This window comes from Harpia harpyja, chromosome 4, assembly GCF_026419915.1.
Source record: "Harpia harpyja isolate bHarHar1 chromosome 4, bHarHar1 primary haplotype, whole genome shotgun sequence".
In the NCBI taxonomy this organism is placed as follows: Eukaryota; Metazoa; Chordata; class Aves; order Accipitriformes; family Accipitridae; genus Harpia; species Harpia harpyja.
Genome location: NC_068943.1, coordinates 80,528,897 through 80,544,770, shown reverse-complemented (window position 1 = coordinate 80,544,770; position 15,874 = coordinate 80,528,897). Strand labels below are relative to the sequence as shown.

The window sequence follows — 15,874 nt, the reverse complement described above, 5'->3', positions numbered from 1 at the left end:
GGGCTGCTCTGGGGTCAGGCACATCAATGCCATGCATCCCAGCCTGTCTTGACACCTGTGCAGGTGGTCCCAGCAGAAACTGAACTACAACAGTTCCACCCTGATGGACACCAGCCTCTAGCTGCAACTGTGAATTGGGCAGATGTGCTGGTACATGGTGAAGGTGCTGGAGGGCAGATTTGAGAGGAACTTTTCCTACTGGTCCAAGCACCTGCCAATTTCCCAGCATTAAATATGTGGGTCAAATTCCTTATTTGGCCAGAAATTGTCACTGAAGGGTGAAGACACATATTTGCTTAAAGAAGCACTGAGATACCTGCTATTACACACAAACAAAGATAGTCCTACAGCTACTGCCTTGCTTAGGATCCAGACCATCCTGCAGTGTCACTCCAGAACATGTGGTCAAATCTGTGAATGAGCAGCATTCTCAGAACATGCAATGTTCTGTAGCAGAGTGGACATGATGAACTCAATTGCTTCCAGTGCAGAAACCTCACGGTCCAGATACTGACATAGGCAAATATTAAAGAGCTTTTTAGTATGTTCATATTTCTCTTATACCAGGGAGTCCACAACTGCACAGAGGACTTAAGATGAGGTCTAACCAGCGCTGAGTAGAAGGGAAGGATCTCATCTCTCTACCTGCTTGAATGCTTTTCCTTGTGCAGCCCTAATGGCTTTCTTTGCTGCAATGGCACATTGCTGCTTCATGTTCAAACTTTTGTACACCAGCACCCCCAGGTCTTTTTCTGTATGCTGCTTTGTAGCTGGTCGGCCACCACACCTTTACGGGTACATGGGGTTATTTCTCCCCAGGTCCCTTGGTTGAATTGCATGATGTTCCTGTCTGCCCATTGCCCAGCCTTTAGAGGTCCCTTCAAATGGCAGCTCAACCATCTGGGGTAACAACCACTTCTCCCAGTTTTGTTGTGTTTTTCCCTAACCCACCTGCCCACACCTGAAGGTTGTGTGTAAGCTAATCAATCATTTTATAGCCCTTAGTTAATTCAGGTTGGGAGAGAGGCCTCAGGAGGTCTTTAGTCCAACCTCCTGCTCAGAGAAGGGCTAGTTTCCAGGTTAGATTAGGTTTCTCAGGGCCTTGTCCTTCTACAATGTGAAAACGTCCAAGGTCAGAGATGCCACCACTTTATGAGACTGGTGGTTGACTGTGCTTGTCCTGAACTGCTCATCCAGCCTGAAGTCTCAGGCTGGATGCTGAGCTGACAGTAGCTGGGTGAATTAATTGCACGGTACCTGCTCAGGAGAGACATCTCTGCTGAAGACACTGAACTAGAAGACCTGACTCCCACCCTGGCTGGGAAGTGCATGCCTCTAATCCCTGCCCCAGTGCTGTCTTCTGCCACAGCTCCCTGCTCAACCGTCTCTCAGCCCTGTTCCTTCTGCACCTCTCTGCCCACCTACCCAGCAGTGAGGCAGCTGCCCGAGACTTCAGGACCATAGCACTTCATGCAATGTTTTGACTCTATCATCTCCCACACCGTTCGATGGGACACACAGAAAAGTGGCAACCAGACATGGCTGGGAGGCAACACAGCACAACAGGCAGCACACTAGGACTGGTTCCCAGAGCTGCTTTGCGCTTCCAGCTCCCACCAAGTGCAATCTGATGGGGGGGAGCTCAGAACTGCTGGGAATACTGGTCAGCTCCAAGCAACAGTTGTGAACAACCTTAACTTCATTCGCCATCCAGCGAGGCCAGTAATGTGGTGAGCAGGCAGGAGAGCATGTTGCATTTTTCCAGACACCCACTTTCGCAGACAGATTCCAGCCTCAGGGGGGTGCCATGCTGCAAGATGCTTTCTCCTGCCTGGGTTTGCATGGTGGTGGAAGTGAAGTTCATGTTCAGTGTCAGAGTTTACAAGGATGTGCCTGCAGCAGCAGTTTCTGACAGCAGTGGTGGTGGAGGGTTGGTATGGTGTGGTGGCTGTAAGCTCCACACCATGTCATGCATGCAGGTTAAGTCTGCTGTAGCTCACTGGTGTAAAACCTGGCCCAATTTTTTTATCTGCATTATCAGTTTGGTCCCTCAGGGACCCTGCCAAAAGCAGCAGTGGCATCGAGGGAGCTGGGACTTCCTACGAAGTTCTGGGGAACTCCTGGGAGGACCCATCCTCCCATTTGTTGCATTAAAGGGTAAAGAAGTTTGGCAGAAAAAAAACCCCTTTGTGCTCCAGCTTGTCCTCAGATGTCAGAGGGGCTGGGGGTGGTTAGTCTTAGATTCTGAGCGATGCCCAATTCAACGCTATAAGTCCGGTCACATTCAATATATTGAACTACCTCGATCGTGGATGCACCAATAGCACAATGTACTTTCAGTCTAGTTGCGTTCAATGAACTAACAGGGCCAGACTTAAAAAGTTTGGTTGCATTCAATGAGAACTCTCATGGCTAGATTAATGAACAGTACAATTTATTAAAGCAACAGTAGTGCAGATTCTTTTAGGTTGCTGGTGATAAATACACTGTCTGCAAAGCACTTGCAAGTACCAAGAATACGAATAATACAGCTGACTACAAATATGTTAAATCATGGAGTAACTCTATAGAGATTTCTAAGTTTCCTGAGAAAGCACTCGGTATAACGGAGGGTTCGAATCTTACCCAGTAGACGTCCCTATGGGGGGGGAAGAGATGTTCAGCCCGTCGACTGATCCCAGAAGTCAGTGATGTCCTCCTGACTTGTCTATGATGGTGTATTCCCAAACATTCCTCCTCTCTTAAGCCATTTTATACTATTTTCTTATTTTTAGGTGGAGCTTGAGTGATTCTAGTCATACATACCTTTATTGTGACTGGTGTAACATCTCCTTGCTTAACTTTTAAAGCTAGAGAAATTCAGAGCGCATGCTCAGTAAGGGGTGGTCACACCTTGAAGGTGAGTAGCCTTTGGGATGAGATTATAATGAGCAAAGTTCACCCAGAGGACATGATTTTGCGTGACACTACTCCAGAACTGGGCACTTATTATATAAATCAGACGTAAGGCAATAGCGTTGACAGAACCTCATTGTTTCACCTCCTTGCTACAATGGATTCAATGCAGGGACCTTCCATTCTTGTTTGAGTTCCCCATCCCTGCGGTGATATCACAGAGCCCGGCCATGGTGTCTCCTCTCCGCTCTACCCTCCGTGTTGTTTCTCAGAGTCAGCATACCAAGCTCCCCTGGTGTTGCTAACATCTAAGGTTGCAGGTTATGTTGCTTAGGGAATTATTATGGAACAGGTTCCTTGCATATCCACTGCATTCCACCCTGGAGGTTCACCTTCCCTTAAGAGGTGGGCATATCAATAAGTCATCAATAAGTCACTTCCAGCAATTACTCCACACCATTCAACCACAGACTTGGTCAAATCCCTTTTTTAAAGTCCTGAGCCATCTCATGACAGAATTCCCTCCCTGGAAGGCCTGACCAGAGATATGCAGTTAGTTTTGGTCCACCTGTTTTGAGGTTGGAGTTGTGATCTGTTGTGTGAGGCCCCTGCAGAGGGTGAAGGCTGCTCTTGGTTGGACGTGGTCACTCACCCAGCTAGTGAAGTTGCTTATCCACATACAGGAATCCATCTGCTTTTGACGACCTGTTGCAAGCTTTCCCACCTTTTCCTTTTTTTCCTCTTTTGCAAGGTCTCCATCATTCCTAAGTATCTTCTCTTAATTTTCCATGTTGATGATTACTGAGAGCACCTCCTCTCCAGTCATCACCTAATTTTCATTTTTGTTCTCATGTCAATGAAATCGTGATTTCCCCACTGTTGATCCTTCTTAGAGAGATATAAAAAATCTCATTCCTCTTGGCCCACCATCCCCATGTCCCCAGAAGTCCTGGGAAGGCACATGGGTCAGGCCGCTGTGGCTGACATGCTGCAGCTCTGCTCTGACCTCCTGGGTCCCATGGACTGACGATTTCACTATATAGTGGCTGAGATGTGAAGATGAAACAAAACCTATTTGAAATCCAGACCTGAGATCCCAGGGGCACATCTTGGCTCTGTGTGGCTCTAACACAGCAATCACAAGAGCTTGTGGGGAGGAAGCAAATACATTAGGAAAGGGAGTATCACAGGGAGAATTTGGGATAGATGGAGGACATGGACAATTTTTAAAGCACAAACCACAATTCCAAGGCTGGCAACTGCAGGACCAGCAGACCCCACACTTCCCTGTCTTTCTTTCAGTGCTAGCATCCTTTCTTGCTGCCTGAGCCTATGTTTCTCTAGCTCCCATCACATCACAGGGAAATAGCTGTTTTGTACCCCTGCCCCACTGCCCCCAGCTCTACCTGCAGAAGATGACAGCATCAACTTGCAACCCAGACGTTTCGCACGCTCAAGGGCAGAAGCCATAAAAGCCATACAGCTCGGCTTGGCTGGGAGACTCCCTTTCATTGCTGTGTGTACAAGTGTGAGCGGACAGATGTGCACATAAAGGTAGGCTTGTGTGTGTGTGTGTGAGTGCAGTGCACAACACAAGGAGCATGAGTGCCTATGGCAAACACATGGGAAATCCCTTTTCTCTTTCTCTGCTTAATCCCTTAAATCTCTCAGGAGTCCCGCCACTGTCTGTCAGGCCAGTGACTCCTTTTGTTCCCATCTGATAGTGCTAGACACAGCAGAGCCATGGATCCAGCAGTCTCAAGTTGACTCTCCGTGGTTCCCATTGGTCTGGGACAAGTTTTTGAAGCTCTGGGAGTAAATGGTCTTGTGCAGATCCTCTTTCTGCAATTACCAGCGGGTGCATCCTTGAAGAGGTGACTCATGTCTGCATTGCCTCAGCATAGAAGATACTGTGCCCACCCTCTCAACTTCATCCGTCCTACAGAGATGGTCAGCAAACTCATCTTCTGTTTGGGCCACTGGTTGGAGAGACACATGGTATCAAGAGAGATTAGACCTAGCAATATTTGAAAGTAGCACGATTTGGCCAGATTAGAACTGTGCCAAGACATAAGAAAAGGAGTTTTTAGGATGAACACTGAGAAAGGTTTGCTGCCAGTGAGAGCAAAAGGGGCTAGGACATCTCTTCTTTCCTCTCTACAGGAGACTGGAAGCTGCATGGCTCAGAGCACCCAGGACTGGACTGCACAGTGTGCCACAGGCTGCCCATCCGAGCTGGGTTTTACCAGCCAGAGACAAACCTTGGTGAGCCGCTCCTGTGGAGCTGGGGGATTGAAAACTTGGCTGGGGGTGATGCCCTGCTTGGCTGCTGTCTGGCAAGAAAGCAGCTTCTTGTAAAGAGGTTTGTCCATCCTCTGTTGTGTGTGCCGGGCACGGTGAGGGCTGACCCAAAGGATTTGCTCACATGTATTTCACATTCCAGTTTCATGACAAAAAAAAAAAAAGGAAAGTGAAGTACCAGGAGGGGACCAACTTCCTGGGAAACAATCTGTTGTGGTCACCCCTTTCTCATTCTTCTGCAATCCCATAAATCTGTTGCCGTCTTTAATGAGTCCTCAGAGCCCAGCTGGATGGACAGGAACCTGTTTTTTTCCTGTCTCAGCCCTGGAAAATATTGACATTTGTGTGAGGAGTGTACTACAACCTCCAATGAGCTCCAAAGTGGGGCAGCACCTGTGCTTGCTGTGACTGCCTGAGGTCAGTGTTGCAGCTTTTTACTTGAAATGCAGGGAGAAAATTTCTGGGATGTGCTGCTAAAGGAGTGTTTTCTAGCTCTAAACTCAGCAGCTGAAAGCACATGAATCTAAAGAGCAATTTTTCTTTTTTCCCCACTATATCAAGGACACCACTGGCCCTGTGACCAGCTGGCCTTGAAAGCTCTGGGCTGTAGAGCTGCGTGTCTCCAAGGGTGCATGTTGTGCCATGGAGCTGGAGACTCCCTGCATTGCAACTCTTCCTTGCCTTTCCTGAGAGATCTCCCACATAAATGTAGACATGCTATAGGGGTCCTGTACCCCACTGTGCCATTTCCCTTGCCAAAATTGTTAGAAAGAGCTTATTTTTTCATCCCTGGAGCCCCCAGCACACCTGGAGATCCATGCAGAAATACATGGCTGTGAGCATTACACAGAGGATGCTGCTGGTCGTGGTGACTGTGGTGATGGAGGGAGGTCACAGCAGCTGCTGTGCCTATGGGACATATAGGTTAGTAAGTAGCATGTGCTCATGCACTCAGACTTCCTTTGGCTCCCTCCTGCCCTGGAGCCAGAGCAGACCTGTGCAAAGAGCCAGCTCCCTTCAGGGCTCTGCCATGTGAGTGCTGGGGGGCCACAACATCGGCATCTTCTCCTTTGTCTCAGATTCAATTAAATAACAACTACTCTTCCTAAATGCCTTGAGAGCCACAGCTAGCAACACCCATTGAGGGCTCCAAGGACCAGGTAGAAATAAGGCTCTTGTAAACCACGATATTTCCTCCCACAGCAGCTCAGGTCACTGCAGCATAATGTTACAAGAAGGCAAATGTCTGTCCTGCTTATACCCTCTAATGTCTTGTTGATGTCCCATATCAATCCCTGCAATTCTTATAAAGCACTGGGAAAACTATCAATCAGCAGGAGAAAACCAGGTCACAGTTCAGATCTTGTTTGCCACCCATTGTCTTGGAGAAAACCTTTCTCTGCCTGGAGGGTTTTTTATTGTACTATTTTTAGACATATTTGGCATTTTCCAATTCTGGGCCATGTTCTGCTTAAAATGGACAATTGTACATGCTGGCATCCCACTGTTCTACGGTGCTGAGTGGCCCAGGGGTGACACACTCAAATGCACATTGGGAGCCAGGAGTTTTCATGCTGGCTCTTTATTTAGTGCTGTATGAGCCTTTCCCAGCTCTCAACAATTTTGCCCTTTTCTCCTTCCTCGCAGAGGCACCATCACACACTTGCTTTTCAGATAGGTAAAGGGCTGTGCACAGTCACTGCAAGCAGAGGTGCATGATGAATACAAACCTTCTAGGAGAGCCAGACCCTGTTTGTTTTGTTATGGTACATTTTGCACTGTCTAGCTCAGCCTGATGCAATGCTCAAAGTGTTTTTACCAAGTGGCAGATGTTCATTTTAAGCTCAGAGATCATGAATCTCACCATAGCTTTGACAGAGGTGTCCTTACATGCAAACAAGTGCCTCCAGCTGCTAACTCTGTTCTGCTGTCTGACCTTTGAGGGGGTATTATATCTGGTATAATATTCATATCTTTTAATTCTTGTAATTTGCTGACTGCAGCCCTTTGTGAACAGGGTAAGACACAAATTTTTGGGTTTGTCTGAAGATCAAGAGCAGCAAGAGGGAAATCTTTGCAAGTCAAAGCATGCAATATATATGCATATATGAGCTTGAGAAATGCCAGGTCTTGACTGAATATGGAGAACAGACAAAAAGATGACAGAATTCAAATAAGGAACATCGCACTTTACCAAGGAACTGGATAGCTTTAATGAATCTCATGCCTTTGCTCATAAATCACCCACTATTTAATCTCTACTGAATGTGTCTTGAGTTTCGAGCTTTTCTCTAGAGTGGGCGCTTGTGTCCCTGGTATAAGATATCGCCGTTACCACAGACTCTCCACCAAACTTTGCAATGATTTGTGGGCTCTGCAAAACAGACACGAACTTCATTTTTTTAAAAAAAGAGGTTCAACTGCCTAAGCATTAGAGGCTGATTCCCCAAACAAGGGCGAGTCCCATAGGCATGAGCGTGGATGTAGTTTTTTTCTGTATTACTGCCCTGGAAAGTCTCTGTAGACTTTACACACCAGTGTGATGTGACCTCTTGAACAAGAGAGCTTTTTTCCTAGTTGGGGTGTTTGAAAATTAAATAGCATGTATGAATTGCATGATCTGCACAAAATTCAGCAGCCCACAAGGTCAGATTCAGTCCATTAAGATTCTCCCTTAATTTAGTCACACCTAAGGGCTAGAAACCTTTCTAAAACCTTCACAAAGGTGAAAGTTCACCTAGGAATCACTCCCAAACCTGTGGCTGCTTAGAAATAGGTTAAGAGAGCTCTCCCAGAGGGAGAGCTCAGGGTATTTCAATTCATCTAGGTCCTGGGTGATTTTTATTTATTGTCCATGCAACCCAGTGATGCCTCCCTCTATGAGTTGTGTCCTACCTACAGCTGCAAAGCCTTTTTCCAGCAACCTTTTCTATGAGGGCTTAATCCTTCCTCCAAGCACCGCAGGACAGAGAGATGCTCCCAGTGGTGGGGCAGTGCCCAATGGGAGGATCTTGCAAAGACCAGGGGTGGCCAGCCTGTGTTGTTCAGGGGCACATAGTACCAGCTGGTTAGAAATTTGGCAACCTGCTCCATTTGCACAGAAATGTTGATCATTCCCAGAAGGAAACAAGGAGAAAGTACTTAATGAAATGGTCCTCTGATCAGTGTACGAGGGTTGGACAGCATGTACCCTGCCTATAATCCCGGATAAAGGGAGAGGTGCCATTAATGCATGTGCTTTTATTTTGAGATATCAGAATGATGATTTCTCAGGTATTGCTAAAAAATGAATGCTACAAAGAAATGCTAAAGAGAAGATGGCTTAGGGTCCAAGGAATTAGAGGGAGGGGCTAGTGTTGTTTTATTTTAGCCTCAAATCAACACTGATGTTGAAATAGCTATTGAAACACATCCCATGATAATCTCACTTTCCTATGACCTATCACTAAACTGTACTGCAGGTAAGGAGGCAGCAAAGCTCAATAAATCCATTCTTACCGATGATGGTGCACCACCAAAGTAACACCTGGCAATGGGCACTGGTTTAGGGGCCTCTCAAAGTTGGGAAAAATATGAATATTTCACTTAAGAAGGAATTGCAAGCCCTCTGGCAGCTCACTGTGAATCCTGCTGTGTGCATCATGTGAGCAAGTTGGTGCTGAAGTCCGCAGCAGTTAATCCACTCTGCATTCACTCCTGGGCTTGCTGTGAGCAGGTTTCCATCCTCCCCATCAACTGTGTTGTTTGGAAACTGTGTCAAAATAATGAAACATCTTCTGCAAGAGGTGGAGAGATTGGGTCCTGCTAAGTATGAAGAACTGTCAAATCACAGAGAGGCACCAGTGAAGTGGTGACTGTCATCTGCTGGTGTTAGGTTCAATGGGAAACTGAAGTTGGGAAAGCCTGGGCTGCAGGACACCAGCTCAAGGCCCTGGAATCTGCTGATAGAGACAGAGGAGGGCAAACAAACTCTTCAATCTGGTCTGGGTCCTAGGAGCTACTAGCACTTCTTGGGAAGTGAAGCAGTGCATAATGGATATGAAAGAGTGGTTGTAAACAACACTTGTATCACAAAAATTGCCTCAAGGTCACCTGAGATTGGCAGTTCAAGCAGACAAGAAAAGAACAGGACCGGGCAGGCAGCAGCCTCTGAAGAGAGATGTAGTGTGCAAGTCCTCCAACCAGAGGTAGGGGTCTGCCTGGCTGAAGGGGGCTGAATACCAGACTCGACTGCAAACATGTAAAGTTTGGCAAGGCAGATTGCCTTGCCCTCCCGAGCTGGTGGATTTGCAGCTGCCAGCAGTGGTCGTGTGGCCATCTGGAAAGTCCTCGCTAAATTGTCTCCTCTTCAAATCTGTTGGAAAAAGGGAGGAGTGAGGTCCTCCCAAAGGCCCTCCATTGACCACTCAAAGTTGAATGGGTGATCTCAGCCCCACAGCTTGGTTACTGATGCCAATGCCAGGGCTGGCCAGACCAGCCTCCCAGGAGCAGAGAGGCCAATTTCTTCTGAGGTCTCTGAGTTGGGGGTCCCCAGCCGGTGTCCTAAGGGCTCAACAAGCCTTGTCCCAGATTATTGCTAATTGGACATTGAGGCAGGGTGGTGAGTCTGGCAGAGACACTGCAGCAGGAGAATGAAGTGCCAGTGAGTGGATGGATGGCAGAGAAGGCAAGAAGAGGCTTGCCCTATAGACAGACTGGCAGGGGCTGGATTACTTTAAGCTCTGAGCATTTAATCCCAGGGAGACATGAATGGGAAGGAGGTTAATGGGTGCAGTGATATGGCAAAAAGGGAAAGCCAGAGAAGGAAAAAGCCAGGGTGAGGCTCAAGGAAGCATCAAGGTGAGTGTTGGAAGGAGGTAGCTGGGGAAGAGCTTGCCCTGCTCAGTCCAGGTGGGCCTCTGGGAGTGTTTATACTCAGGACAATATTAGCCATATTTTTATGTATTTCTCATTCTGTGATTTCAGCTATTAAAAAATTACCAAAACACTCCTAGTAACAACAGAGCATGCCTCCTAAAGAGGACCATCCTGTTTGTGTTTTATCTTCTTCCTCCACTGTAAAAAAAAGTCACTATTGTCAGTGAGATGTAGTTTCCCTTATTCCCTTTATAAAGTGCATCCAGATTCTGCAGGTTTAATGAAGCTTAGAGGCATATAGGGGTGCAGGGGAGATGCATCACTCAAAAACCAAGGATCCATTTGGGGCTTATATCATGAGATGGTTTCTTAGCTGAAAGTAGGAGTTACACACAGATGGTGTGGTCAGTTTTTTCACTGTCTGAACCCCAAATGTGTTTTCTTCAATCTCCCACTAACCTACTATCCTGGTTTCAGCTGGGATAGAGTTAATTGTCTTCCTAGTAGCTGATACAGTGCTATGTTTTTGAATTTGGAAGTGAGTGAGTGGCTGCACGGTGCTTAGTTGCTGGCTGGGGTTAAACCACACCGACCAAATAATCTGTGTCATGTTTACCATCTCAAATGCCTGAATTTTGCAGATAATGTCTACTACTACTTACATGGTAGGAGTGTGCTAATCCTCAAATTCTGTCTGCTGGACTGAGTCTCACAGGCAGTCACATGGTGCTCGCACCAGCACCAGGCTGAACCCACATGTGTTGAGCAGCCACAGGATCCTCTTCCACTGAGCACATTTGTATCGAGATAAGTGCATGGCCCATGAGATGCCTGGCTGAATCCCACCTCTGCCAAGGAGATGCAAACTTGGTGTCTGAGGGTGATGTCCCAGTGGTGGAACAGTAATTCTGGGGCAGGGCTATCTCCTGAAGTTGCTTCCAAGCATGGAGGCTTTGGGAACCAGGTGTTTTCCCCACTGAAGACTGGTCTGCTCTACCTGTGAGGTTAAGACTTTTGTTCACACTCATGTTCCTTCTCTCAGGCTAAGGAGCCATCTTCCATAGGAAGAACTGACTTACTGCCACTCCATAATTTCCATCTAAGTCACCTCCAAATCTGGGACCTGACCCTTGGTGAGCACTGGCCTATGTGACTCCTGGATATGATGAACCAGCCCCCCCGGGTCTAGCCTCAACAAAATGTCTTGTAGGAAGCCCTGTGCTCTGAAACTGCTGAAACAGGCACAGAGAGAATTCACTGACCTCCTTGATGCACAGCACCCCAGGGAGCCCCGCTATGGTAGGTACAGGAGGAGGCAATGGCCTGCAATCAATCTGAGCAGGTGCAGAGAGTGGTTGAGCTCTTGCTCAAAGACTCAGGGAGTTTTGGGGTTGAGAAGAAGAGCAAATGCAGAAAAAAAGATGAAGGTGTCCAGCTGCAAAGGGTGTCTTCGTCACTGTGGTGAAAATTACTTATCTCTTCTAGGATTAAAACCCTCACATTTACTGCTGTTTCTGATCCCACAACCATTCCTGATCCACAGGTCTCCAAAACCATCAGTTTTCCATGCTAATGTGATGCTGCCCAAGAAGACTGTGTTACCCTCCACCTGGCTGTGCTGAGTAATGCTCAGTGTAGCTTCTCCAGCATATAACCAACAAGATCTTCCCTGCTCCACAGATCCCTAACCTTGCACCACTAAAAAGTTTTTTAAACTCTTGATTAAATGATGTGAATTTTTTGGGGCCATTTTTTTCCTAGTATAAGGTTAACTCATAGTTCCTAATGGTGAAATGGCTGAACATGCCTAATTTGAACCCAAATCAGTGTTTGCTCTCAACATCAACAAGGCAAACCACTTACTGGGCTATGTCAGTGTGGGGTCAGCACAAGGGAAGTTATTGTCCGCTCTTCTTTGTCTTTGTGACACCAGATTGGGAACTCTGCATCCAGTTTTAGGTCCACTAGTGAACAAGGAAGTAGAGAAAGTGCACAGTGTCCAAGAGATGTGACCATGATGGTCAATTTGAGAGGCTGTGGTGTGCCAGGAGAGGTGGAGGGAGCTGGGCTGGTTTAGTGTGCAGGAAAGAAGGCTGAGGGGTGTCTAACAACAGCCTACAACAACTTGTGGGGCAGTTGCAAATGTGATGGAGCCAAACTCTTCCCAGTGGTACCAGATGATATAACAAGAGGCAACAACTAGAAGTGGAGCTTGGAAGTTTAGGTTGTGCATTAGGAAAAATTCCCTTTCCAGGTGCCCAGCAAAGTGGAGGGGGTCTCCATCCATGGGATTTTGTGGGGTTCAGTTGGACAAAGCCCCTGCTGCCCTGGGATGGTGCTGGGGATGGCTCTGCTCCAGAGGAGGTTGGACTATAGACCCGTAAGGGTCCCTTCCCACCAGCACTGCTGTGACTTGGCATAACAGGCTCTGATTTTGGGGCAGAAGGGGAAGCATGCATCCCCTTGGTGGCATGACTGTCATCTCTGGCAGTCATGCAGGAGTATTCTGGCAGAGGCTGCATGAGGAGGATAGGACACAACCTGGGACTGAGAATGAGGATGATGGGAGAACACAGCTCCTGGGAGAATGGTGAAAGCTGCAGATGCCTGTACCTCAACAGCTCTACAGACACAAGCTGATGAATAACTCTAAAATAATTACAGCACAACTGTGCTTTGGGTCAGCATTTCAGTGATACCTGCCTGTTCCTTGTGTTTGCTGCCAAGGCAAACTAGCAGACTGCGTTTTGACAAGGGAAAAACAACCTCAGGTTTACACGTGCTGGTTGGATGCAGCAAATTCACACACTAGCCTATTTGCAGACACTTGTTCATATCTTGTGCTCTCTGATGGGCTGGAGATGGCAACCACCATCTGCGAGAAGCATCCTTCTTCAGACAGGACCATGGAAAATTAACATCCAGCTCTGAAATATGCAGGATGCTGCAATTAACCTGAGTGTGGCTGAATTTCAGTGATGCCATTTGTGTGCTACTTGGTTTGCCTGGCAGGGATGGTGAGGTCTGTGGGCCCTGGGAGGGATCGGTGCCTTGCAGGGATTGCTACCAGAAGAGTTTAAGTTCTTTGATGTAAAAGATTTTAGGGAAATTCAAATATTGCCAGTACAAACAGGTCCAGACTAAGACCAGAAGTGGCTTTGGCGGGTGAAGGTTCATCTGGGTGATGAGAAGGGTGCAAGGGCCAGGACATGTTGGGCGCCGTTACCCAGTGTCAGAGTTTCAGAAAACATTGATTTCTTTAGCTTTCCTCCTAACCTGAGTATGGCTGACACTGAATTGATGAGACCTCCTGTTCTCCCTGTCACTGGGACCAGGTTCACTTCTCCACTTTAAACTCCAGGTGGCTGTTCACTTCTCCACTTCAAGCTCCAGACTTCCTGGGTAACTGGTGGAGAATAGCAGACACTGATGGGGCACAGTTAATCTAGTCCATGTAGAGTTGCTATAGAGGAAAGGTATCACACTCCAGAAAAGCTCCGCTGACTCCACACAGAATTAGGGAAGGACTTCTCAAATTAGGTCAGATGAACCTGCCCTTGAGTCCCGGATAGTGCAATGCACATGGGCTTTACTGGGTGAAGGCCAACTACAGAGAAGAATGACCAAGGGCAAACCTCCAAGGTCTGACCAAGGGCAGAAGGTTTGCGGTGAGATTTTTTGCAACATGAACTGAATTCAATCTTGTTGTTTTATTCCATTTTTTTCCTTATCTGCTATTGTCCTGTAGGCATGGCATGAGCTGCACTCCCATGTATGAGCTTGCCACCCATCACCCACATCCCTGCATCTATTCTGCCACTATTTTGCACAGTTTTTACAGTACAGGTTGCAGCTGGGCTGCAATAAAATAAAATAGCATGTCTCACCTGCCCTCCCTACACAAGACCCAGGTGTTCCCCCTGCCACTGACTCTAGTTTTGGTTTTGCTGAGTTAGTGTTCTGATGATTTAGCAAGTCAAATTGTTTTTGGCTTTGATCAAAAGAGATGCCAGACCTGACACAACTGAATGGGTGGGGGAGTGCTTGGCAGGGAGGACCAGGTGCTGGCAAAGGGAAGAGAGATGGAGGTCTGTCCCCTTCTGAGAGGGGTGGATTGTTAGACTGACTTTGCTGTATCAATCAGGTACCTTCTCTCTAGCTGGAAATCAGCTGAGTTGCGCTGACGAAATGTAAAACCCCTAAAGGACACCTAAGCTGAACTTCAGTATTCATCTCTCAGGTGCTGCAATTGTATTTGGAACATGGAAAGCTCAGGAATACCTATTGAAAAGGAAAAAGATAGTGGAGGATGCCAAAGACTAAAGTTCTTCAAAGATGATCTTATTGGTGGTCACCACCTGGCTGTGACTGCCCAGCTGCCTTCTGCGGCACTCCGCTTTCCCCTGGCCATGACAATACCTCTCTTCTTCCCCAGTACCAAGGAAGGAGGTAGGATGAACTGAGATAGGAAGTGGCCAGCTCCAATATGAGTCGCGAGCCAGAAACAGGCTCTAAGGCATCGTGACTCCCTGGCACTGACCAAACCCATGGGCAGCAGCCCAGGGACACTGCTGATACAGCTGGTGCCTGGCTTGCAGCTTTCATAAAAGGACACCCTTTTGGATATGTCTGTTGGTATAAAAACATCTATGCAAGACTGCAGTGTAAAGGTACTATTGGGGCATGTCAAAGCCTGATCACGAATGTGACTTCTCTAACAGCAGACGGCTCATGTAACAGCCATGCAGCACTTTAATGAAGCTCGTGTAGGCTGTGAGTCGTAGCCATCTACAATGGTATCTCCATGAGAATGCAACCATCTCCTTTGACATTCAGCAAAGTTAAATAAGACATCCAAGGGGAAAGAGGACAGTGTCATGTTTATGAAATTGGATTACTCAGCTCCCAGGCTCTGAGGGTTGCCTACAGCTTCCCTCCTGGACATATTAAGGATGGTTTTGTACTTCCGTTGCCTTCATCAAGTTCTAGCCAAGTGTGTGCTGTCTTATCCAGTCAAGAGCACATCATGCTGCAGCCATTACTGCAGAAACTGGAGTGTTTTAAGCCTCCTCCTTGTAAATAGGATGTTAAACATGGAAAGGGGACAAAAGAGCAATAGCAGTGAGCTGAGGCAGTGGCTTATGTTGACAGTTTGATTAGTCTATTGGAAAGACTTCTGAGAGATTATTTAGTTACAGTGAGAAGAAGGGGAAGATTAAGACTTTCTGTCCAGCAGAAGAGGGCAAGACAATGGCTGGTGAGTGGGAATTCAGACCAGCAAGATGCAAAGGCACAAGTTTCAAAGAAAAAGACAAATGTCCAACACTTGTTGCAGATTCTCTAACATTGTCTTCAAATCCAGCCTGTGCTTTTCTGAAAAGAACTGTTTGAGCCAATACAAATGAATTCCTCACCCTTGGGGTAAAAGGCTCAAATTCAGTGGTTGCAGTACACAGCCCGGCCTGGCTTTGCAAGGAGGATTATTTTTTTCCCTGTCCTCTGGGTTCATGAAGAGGGAGAGCCCTTATGGTCTGTGTCTTGCTGTGACTTCTGCCATAGTATTCCTCTGCACATATCGATAGTGGCTGCACTGACAGAGGCAGCAAAAGGAGGAGGATGTGCTTGGGCAGCGTTAAAGGAGCTTGGATCCAGCTGTAGTGTAAGGGGGGGAGCTTCTGGGAAATCAATATTCCTTATTTCCTCTCTAAACAAAGGTTAACTCTTCCATCAGCATTTGGTAAGGTGCCCTTAAATTATGAGGAGATACACATGGAAGGACATAGGAGTACTGTATGTAACAAGTTTAAGCCAACTCAGTAAT

General features: G+C 47.1%; 1 protein-coding gene across 1 annotated transcript in view; it reads right to left on the bottom strand.

The window, feature by feature from the left end:
* Positions 1-15,874, bottom strand: part of WNT3 (Wnt family member 3) — a 50,556-nt gene that overhangs the window by 11,296 nt on the left and 23,386 nt on the right. The window lies entirely within an intron of this gene.